We start from the raw sequence: 13,490 nt of genomic DNA on the forward strand, positions 1-13,490 counted from the left end.
AGTAAATGCAAATTTTAACAAAATTAGACATGTCATATGTTGAAAATGCTCATGGCAAACAATCATTTTGCATTCCTGCAAATAAAATTGTTTTATACTGTAAGCTGGAGGCGAGTGTAACTTATTTTTGTAATAAAGTTTTTATTTTTTTTATGTGTCATTAATATAAATGTGTGTTAGTACAGAGATCTTCTGGTTAAAAACTTAGAATCGCACACATTTCAGTATGTTTACTTGTATTTACATAATTTTTAGAATAGTGGTTGCCAATAGCCTGTATGTTTTCACATTAATTGATTTTTTTTTTGTTATCTTAATAAACCATTTTAGTATGTTGTATGTCAATTACTGGGATAGCTGGGACATAAAGTGTAATTAAAAATTGTCAAGTATTCATTGGAATATGTAAATGTGCCTTGCCAGTTTTGAACTTTAAGACAAAGTAAGTGAACAATGGTGAAATGAGTAGTCAATGCCTAGACATTTGCTACCAGAGTTTCATATACTGCCCTTGCTAAAGAAAAGAAATTTCTTCCTCAAATTTGAACGTAAAACTTAACAGTTGCATTAGCTTCTGAATTTCAAAATCTACTTAGAGAAATTAGGCTTATGGAAAGGGGGTTTTCTAATTGTAGCCTTAAGTATAATTTTGAATTTCAATGTAATCCTTGGTGCTGGCATTCCCAGTGCCAAGGAGTTTAAATGCTCCCTTCAAAGAGGTTGCCATGCCTACTGGCGCTTTTACTGTCATACGGTTTTATAAGGAACACTGTCAAGATGTGGAAACCAATTTTGAACTTGCTATGAAATGAAACACTGGGGGCTGTAGGAGAGGGAAAGTCCTCAGATTTCTTAATCTTGAAATCTCTCCATTGCTGAAAAACTTAAAACACTTGTTGGATCACAAGTGCTAGTGACTAGTTCTTAGTCTGGAAACGTGTTGTGGGGAATAAGAGGTTTATGGAATTGTAACAGTAAATGGAAGTGCATAAAAACATTGCAACTAAGGCACTATGTGTGTTGAAATTGTGGATTAAATCCCTAATTTCAGCTCTGATAAAAGTATGGGGGACGACTATTTAAAGAAAAAAAAAAAGCAAAATTGACAGAAAAGTTTTTAATGGAATGCAAGCAATGGTGAGTGAGCAAAATGCCAAGATCCTGACAGTGTTCCCTCTAATTATGAATTCAAGCCATTATAACTTTTACAATTAAATATGATTTGCACTGTTCTGATATTGGTGCAGTTTTTTAGAAAAATTATCAGAAAACTAAATTGCATGTGGTGAATTGTGGAAAAAAAACCTAAAATCAAAAAAATGTTATTTTTCAAAGCTTTAAATTTGATTGTTTAAAGAAAAAACATTAAGTGGAAATGCTGGTGAGAATGGGCAAGTGCATATATACAACATCAGTTTGGTTGCACTTGGGTGTTGGTAAACTTGAAATGTTCTACAGCAATAATGCATCTCTTAGGGGGTGCTTTGGTGACAAATGAACATATGACACAGTTCTTCTTGGCATGTTGAAGGCAAGTTTTGACTTAATAGAATGTGCTGCCTCTGTTTATTCTCACAGGAGGCTTTCTTTACTGAAACACCTGCAAAGGTGCATAAGTAGTATAGTTCCACATTGGTTTGTAATGTGTTTCTAAATTTGAAGTCTAGTTGAACTTAATAAGAAACCGGAAACTGCTGCTTAACACTTCTGGTTTATAAACACTCCAATACACAGCTTTTAAAATTATACTCCTGTTTTAATACTCATTTTTGTTTGAAAGGTTTCATAGAGGACATGCAACTGTATTTTTTTTCTTTCCAGTTTTTAAAGAGGAGGTTTGTTATGACCCAGAACTTAAGTTTTGTGTTTATACTGTTGGAGGAAGGCTGTTATTACAATAAGATACTGAGATCAGTTTCTGAATTTCTGCGTTGTACAACTCTTATGTAAATACTGTCTTTAAAATCTAAAATAAGGAATACTAATTCTGTTCTTGTTGGGACTGAAGGGTATAACATAGTCTGAAATAAAAGTAGTCTCCTCTAAAAGCAGGATTCCCAACTTCAGGATAGAAATATTATACATGGCTGCAACTTTTTATTGCCTTGTGCCTTTGATTATTCTTCAGAGGCTTAACTTTCCTGTTCAGCCTAGCAATTATTTTAGTGCTTCCATATGTCAGTGAGGGGAGGCTTTTTTTTTTGGTTGGAGAAATAAAACTGAAAGGCAACATGGACATAAGCATACAGAACATTTTCACAAAAGAGTGTGTTTAAATTGATACACTGCACAACATTAACACTTTGTCCCTCACATTAGTGAGATATTAGTGGAAAATATTGTTTAAAATGGAGTAGCAAGTTTTGAAATAGGCAACAAGGCAGTAAATGTGACAAGACAGTTTTTGGACAACTGAAATGGGTCAAGTGCAAGCTTGAGTCTGTGTTCATGCCCGGAATCTTATGATTCCTGACTTTGTCTGTTTGGACTTAATGGACATAAAAGTCTGTCTTTAGAGAGTGTCTTGCTGAATGAACTCCAGCACCAGCACATGACATCTCTTGTCTGAGGCTAACTAGTTGAATTAGATGGGCATAGGAAACACCAGGTTGTACTCTGTCAGAGGGAAATGGGATGTGGCAACGGAACAAAAAGTTGACCTGAAGATTCCTTGATCCTTAATACAGATAGTGGGGGAAGAAGGAATAAATTAGTATCACTTTACAGCCATCTAGTACAAATAAACAATGCTTCCTAGAAGGTCTGATGTTAAAATCTTACCAGGAGCCTGATTTTCAGACTTGCCTGGTCACAGTTTGCAACTTACGTTGAAAAATCCACGGGAGGAAAGTGTCACTGCTTAGATGCCCCTTTGTCTAGATTGGTTGCCTGGTCACAGTTTGCAAGTGTATACTTACTTACGTTAAAAAATCCACGGGAGGAAAGTGTCACTGCTTAGATGCCCCTTTGTCTAGATTGTTACAAAAGAGAGTTGAAAAGTGCCACTAGGACTATGTTGTTAGCTTACTGGCAGTTTGGAGAGGGGTGACTGTCTCATGTAATTACACTTTTTCTTGCCAATATATAATTGGTTACTAGTTTTTCCACAAAATACGTATTTTAAATGGCCAGCTCCTTAGCAGATGCTGCACAGCTGAGCTCATCTATAAATTGGGTTATGTGGTTTATTTAAAGCTGTCTTCACAGAAGCTTCTTTAGATGGTCATACTTCCAGGCACCTGGTAGAAGCTTTTTGTTTTTTTTAAATATAAAAATAAAAGCATCTGTGAAGTCTAGAAAATGCAGTTGTAACATGTAGGTAATAGGTATTTAATTGCAGATTGAATATTTAAAGTTTGAACCACAAAATACATTTCAGTTCAGGTAATTGTTCATGAAATTTGGTCTCCACTCTAAAGCCAACACTTGTATTCAAACAGTCATTTAGGTAAAACTTGGGAGTGTCAAGAATCTAATTCCCCATAGTCTGAGAGTGATTCATTTGGCTGATTATTGGTGACAGTTCTGTGTGCACGGTTCGTGTGACAGCGTACTTGTTTTGGTTGCTAAAGTGTAGAAAAGACATGGAATCTTACTCCTTGTTTTCTTTGCACTAAGGAAGTTATGAAATGCACTCTTAGTTCTGCTGCAAAGCCAGTAGAATAGTTATGTCATTTGACTGCACAGAAGGTAATGGTAAGTAAAAATAGACCTTCTAGTACTTAAATGACTTGCAGTACTTAAAATCCAACTTCAGTAGACTGTTTAATTGATTCCTTATCTGCAGCGATTTACCCAGATTGTGCATTTTAAATCTTAATTTTAGTGTGTCCACTTCAATGCCAAGTGAATGTTGAGTGGAATCTGACACTGTTTAGTGTTAAATATTTCAGATCTAAAAATGTCTTAAATGCTTCATAGATAATTCAGTATCTATTTTTACACTAATGGGTTAGTAATCATAGTAGTTTAAAGGTTTTTACATGAACACAAGTCACCTATTGAAAGCCAGGAATGTATCAGATCCTGAGTTTCTGGTTCCAAGTGTCATGCTTTCAGTATTGTTCTACCATCTAAAGTAACAGTTTTCAGGTTTTTTTTCTCTTCAGTGGGATGAGGAACGTACCTAATTCTGTCACTCATAATGGTTATTTAAAAATAACTACTAAGTACTATTACTAAGTGTAATGAATTTGGGATTAAAAAGCTTCCTCCTTGGGAATTTGACAAAGATAAATTTATAGATGCTCCATCAGTAAACCATGGCTTTTCTTAAGAAGCAATGTCAGCATACTTTGAAATGAAGCTGTATTACAAAACACCGTTGAGAGCTAAAATAAATTATAGGTAATCTTTTCATTATGCAGATGTGTATTACAATTCAGGGGTGATTTAACATTACAATATTTGAGCTGACAGATAAAAATACTTAGTCCCCGCATCTGGAAAGCAAAAGTGGCTATTAAAGGATTGTTCCTGTTTCAGATTGTGGTTAAAGACTTCCTTTGGATGTTGCAATTAAATGTTTTTTTCTTCTAGTACAAATAGTTGTTTTGATAAGCCAACCTGTTTCCAATCCATAATTTTTAACAGAATTTTGTGTTTTGTGTGTTTAAGTTGATACTTCTAGCAGAAGACAGACATTTCCTGGTGAAATCACTGATGTGTCTTTCACCAGGAACTGATCAGTGTGTAACTGCCTTAAACTAGTCTAGTGAAACCGTCCTGTATTTGTTATTTACAGTTACAGAAGTGTGATCATTTACACTTGCTTTTGAATTAGTGAGATGCTTAAAAGCTGCTTTGAAGAAAACTGGCATATATGTTGTTAAAATCTGTCAGAATTTGCAGATGAAGAAACATGATGTGGGTTTCATGCTAACAAGATTAGGCCTGGACCTGAAGGGACAGTCATAACTTCTCTCATTGGAAGACCTGATGGAATAACAAGGCTTTGGTGGCTTCATGCATTAGCAGTGCCTTGCTCCACTATTTTCTTGTAATATTAACACAGCCTCTGAGGAAGAAACCCCAGCTCATTATGGGGATAACTCCAGGGAGATCGATCTTCCATTTAAGAACGGATCTGCAAGGTCCTAGATCCATTGGATTTAGTATGGTGTTTGGATGGAAGTGACGTTTCAGTGGGAATGGTGTAATAAATGGCAGTTTGCATTTTTGCTTAATGTTAGACTAACCTGAAGTTTAATTTGTTTAGGTGGCCATATTTCTATCCAAGAAAATGATCTTAATATTCATATGTCATGAATTGATCAGTAAATCTTAGACCCTAGCAGTTAATTTGAGCTTGTTGGTCTTTTCTTAGGTCAACTGTTAAAATCAGTACAGGCTTCTACTAGCAAGTAAAGAATTTTTTTTCTTAATGGCAGTATATAAACATTCACAGTTTATTGCCTCAAGTGTAATATTTCTAAATAGTACTGCTTACATTGAGTGGTGGGTGGAGTATACAGATGAATAGTGAAAAAACATTGCTAACTAAGCTTTTTGGCAAACAAAGCCTGCCAGTGTGTAATGTAGTTTGAGGTGCGTGCAGTGTACCCACCGTGCAGGTACAGATGGCATTGAGATATAACAGATAGTGGTCACATCTCAGCAAGGTGTGCACCAGCTACCTTCAGTGATGGCCTGTGGTAAAGCAGATGATGTGGTATTGAGGTTTGCTAAAATGCTTCTGTAGTTTTACTGTGGAGCTAGTAAAGAACAGCTTACAATAATAACTAGTACAGCTGCAGGTAGATGATGATCAACTCCAATTCTTGTAGTCCTTGGAAGAACAAGAGACGGTCATGCATAGTGTATTACAAGTTTCTAAATCCTTGTGAAGCAACCTTTTTTTTTTCTTTTAATACATGAAGATTAAAACATGTATGATTAAAATTCTTAATGCAGTTAAAGATAGAATAACTTAGAAATTCTGGTTTTAAGTTCAGATGGCTCGGTGTAGTTAGAGCCTATAATTAAGGCATGCATTTTAGAATCAAGATAATTTTTTGACTCTGTTGAGAAAGGCTGAACCTGTTTAACAGGAGGGCCAATCTTAGAGTACCTCTAGTTAGCAAAAATGCCTATACTGCTGGGGGGTGAGTGTGGGGGGAGACACAACCAACCCACAGGAACCAAAACACAAACACCCCCTCCCTGCCTTAGAAATTCTGGTTTTAAGTTCAGATGGCTCGGTGTAGTTAGAGCCTATAATTAAGGCATGCATTTTAGAATCAAGATAATTTTTTGACTGTTGAGAATGGCCCTCCTGTTAAACAGGTTCAGCCTATCTTAGAGTACCTCTAGTTAGCAAAAATGCCTATACTGCTGGGTGTGGGGGGAGACACAACCAACCCACAGGAACCAAAACACAAACACCCCCTCCCTGCCATACCCGTATCCTCTGACCCTGAAAGATGTTTAGGAAGAGGTGTTGGAATTCTTAGATATGGGGCAGGTGAGATTAATGTGATAATCTTGGAACTTCTGCCTTTCTGCCACATGGTAAAAGTAATGTAGAGAGATCTCAGGTTTCACAAATGAACTAAAATTGTGGTTAAAATTCACATTAAGAAAGAACAGACATGTCTTGACTTAGACTTCTGGAAGGGCAAAAAGTGTCTGTGAAAAGAAAAACTTACAGGGTGTTCTGTAAATACCTCTGTTCTTTCTCAAGCAACGTGGACAACCAGGGAGTTCCTCCTCAGAGAAATACCAAGGGATTTGTCTTGTATTTAACAGGTTGGCCTAGGACTGATCACATCACAAATACTCCCCATTTTGTAAAGCTCTTTAGAAAGCATATTATTTGCTCCCTGAGAAAAGGGACAGAAATTAAACCATTTGAAAAAGAAGTCCTCTCCCTGTGGGCAAAAGACAGCCATCAAATCTGCCTGAACTACACTACTGGCAAGTTTCTAATCTAGGATTAAAGAAAAAACAGGGAAGTAACCTGGCAAACCACAACATACAACAACTTCATTTAGCTATGTTGCAGCTTTGTAGAATCTTCCCTGACTCTAACCTGTCTGTCCTTTTCCTGGGAAAGGTAGGTACACTCTAGCCAGGCACCATGTAGCAGCCACAACATGATGCGAGGAGAATGCCAGGTGATGGATCTTGGCCAGATGGAAACACCAGGTCAAAAGCAGACAGGGCCTTTGGATTATAAGTCCGAAGGTAAGAATATCCAGTCCTGGCTGTTACCATCAGGGCCACTTTATACATATTTCAAAAGAAAATTGTATCTCTGTAAGAGAAGATGTTTTAAATACAGCAAAGTAGAAAATCTGTGGAAATAAATCACTCTTACTATGGCTAATGCTGCTATTTCAAATTTCCTGTTCAGAGAAGTGAGTGATGTCCTAGAGATGTTTTTTTACATTTTTAAACTTGCTGTTTGGAAGTGATGAACTTGTCTTGAGGGAAGTAAGAGCCAGCCTTGAATATCTGATACACGTATTCCAGAGGCAGAACTTTATCCACATAGGTAAGGAGTTCCTCCATCTTCTAATGGTATAACACATTTGCCATTCACTGCTCTTAATAATCCCTTAGAGAGTGGGTAAAAGTAGGGTAGTTGAGAAAAACTTTTTAATAAGGCCCGATGATGCCTCATAATTGAGTGATGCTTGAGGAAATGCCAAGTTCCTAGCAAAGTTTGCATTTAAAGTCTTGATATGAATGTCTCAATGCAGGGCACAAAGTGAGAATAGGTGGTACATTTGTAAAGTTGGGGTGAATCAGTGCCAGTTCAGCAGCTTCTGCAGTGTTCAGGATGGCCCAAAGAGCTCCCAAGTACACCAGTGCCTTCTACAGAGTCACATTTGTTACTGAAAGTGTGATACAAGCTCAGCATCTGGCAAGGCAGAAGTGGCTGATCATTAATTCTTTAAAGACCTGGTAGTGCAAGGAACACAAATAGGTGTGTTCTACACTGAAGGTGGTTGCTGCTCAGAAATGAAAGTGCTTACAATTAACAGTATGTGCTTGGAAGCATATCTCTGGGACCCCAAGAGATGAAGACTTAAGAACCAGTATGCAGGTTGCTGAACTTTGTTTGAAGATGTTCTGTTTCCTTGAGTCTAGGATATATGTCTTGGTTCAAGGAATTACACTTCCTTAACGAATAAAAGGAAATTTTTCTAAAGCTAAGGCCTGTATCAGATCAGAAGGTAGGAGGAGGCTGAAGAAGGAATGTAGTAAGTAGAATACACTTGGAAGTTGTTAGCCAGTGTAGTGTCTACTTCCTGCGTTAAAAGAGGATAAATCTTCATATGTTGTTCATTAGTGCTGAGAATATACAGGATTGTTTTCACAGAGAGCTTTTAGTTAGGAAAAGTCACTTTCTCTGCAGGTGTGAGCATGGTGAGCAGCATCTGTGAAGACTGGGAAAAGAGAATGTATCTGAAGGTAGAAATAATGTGAAATTAGGAACTTGCAGAGAGATAGGTGCCTGGACTGAGTTCTTGGTGAAACTCAGGTGAGGAGCTTTGAACTAAGACACCTTGGACTAAATGTACAAAATTCATGTCTTCTCACTGTCAAAGCTGCCCCTCCAGTTAATACATTATCTCACATTATTTCAGTTTGGTCCTTTCTCTGTTCTTTTTGCCTTTGGGCTTTGGGGAAGGAGAGTTGGTCATTACTATTATAGGTAGCTTGCCTTCTCCAGACCTAACAGCTGAAGGGGAAAATGGAGAGGGGAGCACACAGCTGGGCAGTGGTCCAGGAACACACCAGATACATGGGCTTTCCAGAATTTGAGACTGGCTGATACTCCCAAGTTTCTTGATCATAATCTATCCCAGAAACACACTGGATGTGGATAAAACAACACTCCACGGTTACAGCTCGGTACTTAATGTACAATTTACTGCATCTAAGCTGAATGGTGGTAAGTGGAGAATTTTCTACTCATCCTCTTTATATGGTCTGCCAGAAACCTGGCTGGTATTAGATAATCCTTTCTGTTTTGATTATCTTCTGAAGCTGAAAGTCTTACTGAAAATCTTCAGGGGAAAAAAACTTCCCTCTTGCATCTGAACTGCAGTGACCCCAACCTGAGGTCTATCTACAGCATCCAAGTTCTTTGTGATGCCTTAGGAGCTACGTTTAAGCATCTGTTGAAATCCCAAAGACCCCTGTCTTCACTTCCAATTTCTGAGGTGGTGGTGGTGAAAATACTACAAATTCTACCTACAGAGAACATCCAAACTTGAGATTGGACTGGAAGACTCACAGTGTCTTAAGGGGAAGATGATGTTATTCCTTAAAGTTTAATAGAAAGTATAGTAAACTGATTTTCATATTAAAATGTTCCTTTTTTAATATATACTTTAAAATACGTGTCTATGAAAGAGGAAAAACTTACTGCCTGGTGTTTTAGGCAGTTTGTTTTGTGATTCTTTTGTACAAAGGTAAGCTAGGTAGCTTATATAGTAGCAAGTAATTCAGTCACAAATCAATTTACTGAGTTTCAGAAAAATACTGAGTGGTAATAATAATTTCCTACATGGTATCAGACTTTATTAGCTCCAATCCTTCCTAGCTAGAATGCTAGTTTACTTAAATAAAACAAAAAGCAAAGTAAAACTTCAGTGGAGTTTTGCAGTACTCACCAAAGTTTTTCAAATAGTCCTTGCTTCTTGGTTTCAATTTGTGCCTTTTTCTTGTCTGCTGGTAGATCCACAGAGAGACTACCTGCTTCTGCAGTTAATGCCAGTGCTAGAGGGGAAGTGCTATGTAATAATACATGCCTTTTTTTCTATCAGATCTACCACAATTTGGATGCAAGAAAAGCTTGGGATACCTCCAGGAACTTAGGTACCTCTTTGATAGCACTGATCAGCTGTAAGGATTGATCCATTATGAGTGTAAGGAAGCCTGGCCTTGCAGAGGGCGTGGTACTGAGATCCACTTCTCAAACTCTCATTAAAACAATCGTATTCCTCTTGCAATGGAGCTCTACCATGGAGCTGGATACTCCAGGTATACCACAAAATATGTAAGACATGGGCAAGCTGCCCATGTGCTCCAAAAAGCTGTTTTCAAGAAGCCTTAGGACTCCTCCATACATGAGGAGGAACAGCCCTCTGTCCAGGTGCTCTTGTAGTATCGCCTTGTGCATTCTGCCTGTTTGCACAGAATCAGATTTTTTTTGCTTTTTGTCATATATTCAATATTCTTGCTAGGGAAATGTAACATTTATGTGATGTTCTCTTTAACCATTCTGTTAATAATTCCGTTTTTCCCATATGTCATTTAAAAGGAAGAAAATATCAGATTGATTCCATGCATCCTCAGCCAACAAATGGTAAACAAAACAATATCCTGGTTATACAACTGGTTCTGTTACAGTTCTTATGAAGTGTCTGATGAAAGACATAAGCATGTAAGCAAAATAACTTCTGCAAGGTGACCATTTATGTTGTTTAACTTTTAACCTGTGCTGCTTTTACATACTTCATGTTGTCAGAGAAATTGGTTGCTTGAACTAAAAATATCTCTGTGGAATTCTGACCTGACAAAAACACTCCAGGAATTTGCTGCTGTGTCCACAGAAGCTAAAAGCAATGGGCTCCAGGATGCCAGCTCACCAGTCACCAAAAGAAGCCTGATCTCGCAGATCTCATCACTAGGTCTGGGTTTACATGGTCCTGTTAAGTATCCACAGAAAGGTTTCTTGGATACAAGCTGCCTTACAACAGCAACCTGTAGTTACAGTTAATATTTTTTTCCACTTTTAACAATTTCTACTTGTTGATTAGAATTTCCTGAGTATGTGAAGCTTTAGGTTGGGATTTTTTTCACTGTTTTTCTTTTAAGGTGGAAAAAATGAATCCATCAGAAATCAGAGTTGTATCCAAATGTGAAAAAGGATCATAAATCTTCACTGACAAAAATGTTAAAATACTCTTGAAGTGGGGCAAAAAAAATCAAATTATTTAAGAAGGCACTAGGTCTTAGAAAAATAATTTTCAATGCTATTTCTTAACAGTTTTGCAGCCTGTCCCTAATCACTGCTACACAACAGAGGAGGTAAGAAAATTGGAAAAGGAAAGGGAGAACAACAAAGATGATAAAAGATACAAAAGTGTTCTTATGTGAAGGACAAGTCATTGGAGCAGGAATCTTAATTTTGGAAAAGACAGGTGACCCAAGTATTTTGGTAAAATGATAAGCAGCAATTGTGCTGAGTAGGGAATGATTTTTCACCATCTCTAGTAAACACATGAATGTTTGGAGAGTATCTTCACTCACACAAGTGCAAGGGGTGCAACTCCTTGAATGATTTTTATGGATGTTAAAGTTTCTCATTCTTCAAAAGCAACTTGAAACTTAGAAAATAGATTCTTTCTCAGGATATCCCCAAGATTACGAATCAGAGTTCCAGGAACTTATTATTATATTCTTGCCGTGCTTTTACAGCTTTTTCCTAGATATGTATCCCCTGATAGCCATCATCAACAGGATGTTTACCCAGCTGAACTTTTGCTGATCCAACACAGTTGTTCCATGAGTCCAGTGTGTATCTATGATGGAAAACTTAACTAGCTTTAAATTGTTCAGGTCTCACCATAGTGCTGAGGCATAGGTGCTGCAGCAGTTAGTAATGGTTTAACAGATACACATCATCTAACAGGATTATCTTGACACTTTTAAATTCAGTTGAAAACATGGGATTCTGGCTCAAGTTTATCCTTGAACTCCCTACTTGAAAATTTTCCCCATGGACCATGGCTGCTGGTAAGCAGGAATTCCCTTCAGGACCTGGCATAGTTATTTTCATAGTTTGTATCCAGGGCAAGGTTTTCTTTATCCCCACAGTAAGTCAACAGATTTATTTTCATTTTGACTGAGCTCTTACATATATGCTCTAGCATTGTTTTAATGGTTTGCATGAGTACAGCTTCTTAGTTCTTTCACAAGCATTTTCTTACAAATCCTTAACATTGATCTTGACATTCCCTCATTCCTCCCTGATCAGCCTGTATTTTTCAAAGAATTTAGGTTTTCCAGATCTTTCCTCTGCACATAGAGCCAATTGACCAACTTCACTTAATACTTAAGGTGCATATCAAAAAACCTTGTTTTTTGCTCAGGTGAATGAAGATAAAATTTCCATGCAGTACAGCTTTGCCAAATGTCACCATAAATCACAATATTAATTCATTTTAACAATTATCCAGTGTCACCTGTATACATTTAGTTCTCTTTTTTGCACATATTCCTGCAGGCCACTATTTCTTACTGTGTTGTAGTCGACTTCTACACCTTGCAACTTACTGCTCTATTTTATTTTATTTTTTTAGTATCCCATAAATAGTAGTTTAGGACCAAACGAATTCATTTCATCTCTAATATCTAAATTCTCTCCAGTGTCTTGTCTGTGAAAGAATTTCTTCATGAAATTCTTTTTCCTGTTAACAAGTTGAAGAAAAGCTGTATACACCAGTCTGTCTCTGAATCTTTTTACTTTCCCCTTGAGAGTTACAAGTTCTTCAAGGCAAAACTGACTCTGGTACATTGCGAGTTTTTGTTTTGGCTTGCTTTCTTCTTCCCAAGTGAAATTCTAATACACTCAGTGCTCCTCAGCACACTCCTGGTTTGCAGAGCATTGTTCCAGTATCCTTGTCTTTCTTTTTTTGCCCTGCAAGTCTTTATTCTGCCTGGTAATTTTAGTCCTAAACACAGCCTAATAAGTAATTTCAGGTTTTCTAACAGAACTGTATTTTACATTCTCTTAAAAAAAAGATTAATTTTGAGTGGTGTGTTACAATTGAAACTTCTTAGCCTTTCTCCTTAATTGCAATTGTTTTCTAAATCTGCTTCTAAACAAACAACACAACTTGTAAGTCTCTGTCATTCCCTGCAAGTGTGGAGACCAGTGATCTTTTACAAAATGTCTCACACATCTTTTCTTAAACCATTTCTCCCTCCTACCTGCCATTTTGCTCCTTACTGCAGCAGCTGAATTCTCCCATTCCTCTAGCAGAAAACTTGTGAGGGATTTTATCCAGGAACCCAAAGTCTTTGTTGCTGTACTAAGCAGGTGCTTCTGGGCCCAGGTTATCACTTTCTCATCCAGTTTGCTTTAATGTGGTCATACTGAGGGTCAGCATGTGATCCAGGAAGCAAATTCGAGACCCTACAACTACAGGCAGCGCCCATTTCCATACAGCTGGCAAGCACTGTCCGTGTGGGTATTGGATATGACTTCCAAATGCCATAAATCTAGACCATGAACAGTTTGTTAACTCATTGACTGACAAATGAACATAACTGTATTTATAACAATGAAGCTAATTTTGTTTTTCAAAGTGCTAATAACGATTCTACCCAAACCAGAAATGTGCAGCAAATGGTCAGCCGTCACTTCCTTGGAGTTTCAGTGTTCCCTTAAAGTTCAGAAAGTACTGCTAAAGGGCAGTTTTCACCTTACATTTGTTGCAAACACCTGGATCTTCTCAGGTGGAAACCAG

The 13,490-nt window shown here is 37.4% G+C and overlaps 1 protein-coding gene across 4 annotated transcripts in view; it reads left to right on the top strand.

Annotated features, from left to right (window-relative positions):
* The window catches only part of LOC120510592 (synaptotagmin binding cytoplasmic RNA interacting protein), a 25,227-nt gene extending 24,817 nt beyond the window's left edge, over positions 1-410 (top strand). For all 4 annotated transcript variants that reach the window (XM_039726548.1, XM_039726557.1, XM_039726566.1 and 1 more), the window contains exon 12: positions 1-410. This exon is cut by the window's left edge. The gene's annotated coding sequence lies outside the window, so the exon portion shown is untranslated.
* Positions 411-13,490: the final 13,080 nt, after the last annotated feature.

This window comes from Passer montanus, unplaced genomic scaffold (assembly GCF_014805655.1).
Source record: "Passer montanus isolate IOZ18808 unplaced genomic scaffold, ASM1480565v1 scaffold11, whole genome shotgun sequence".
Lineage (NCBI taxonomy): Eukaryota > Metazoa > Chordata > Aves > Passeriformes > Passeridae > Passer > Passer montanus.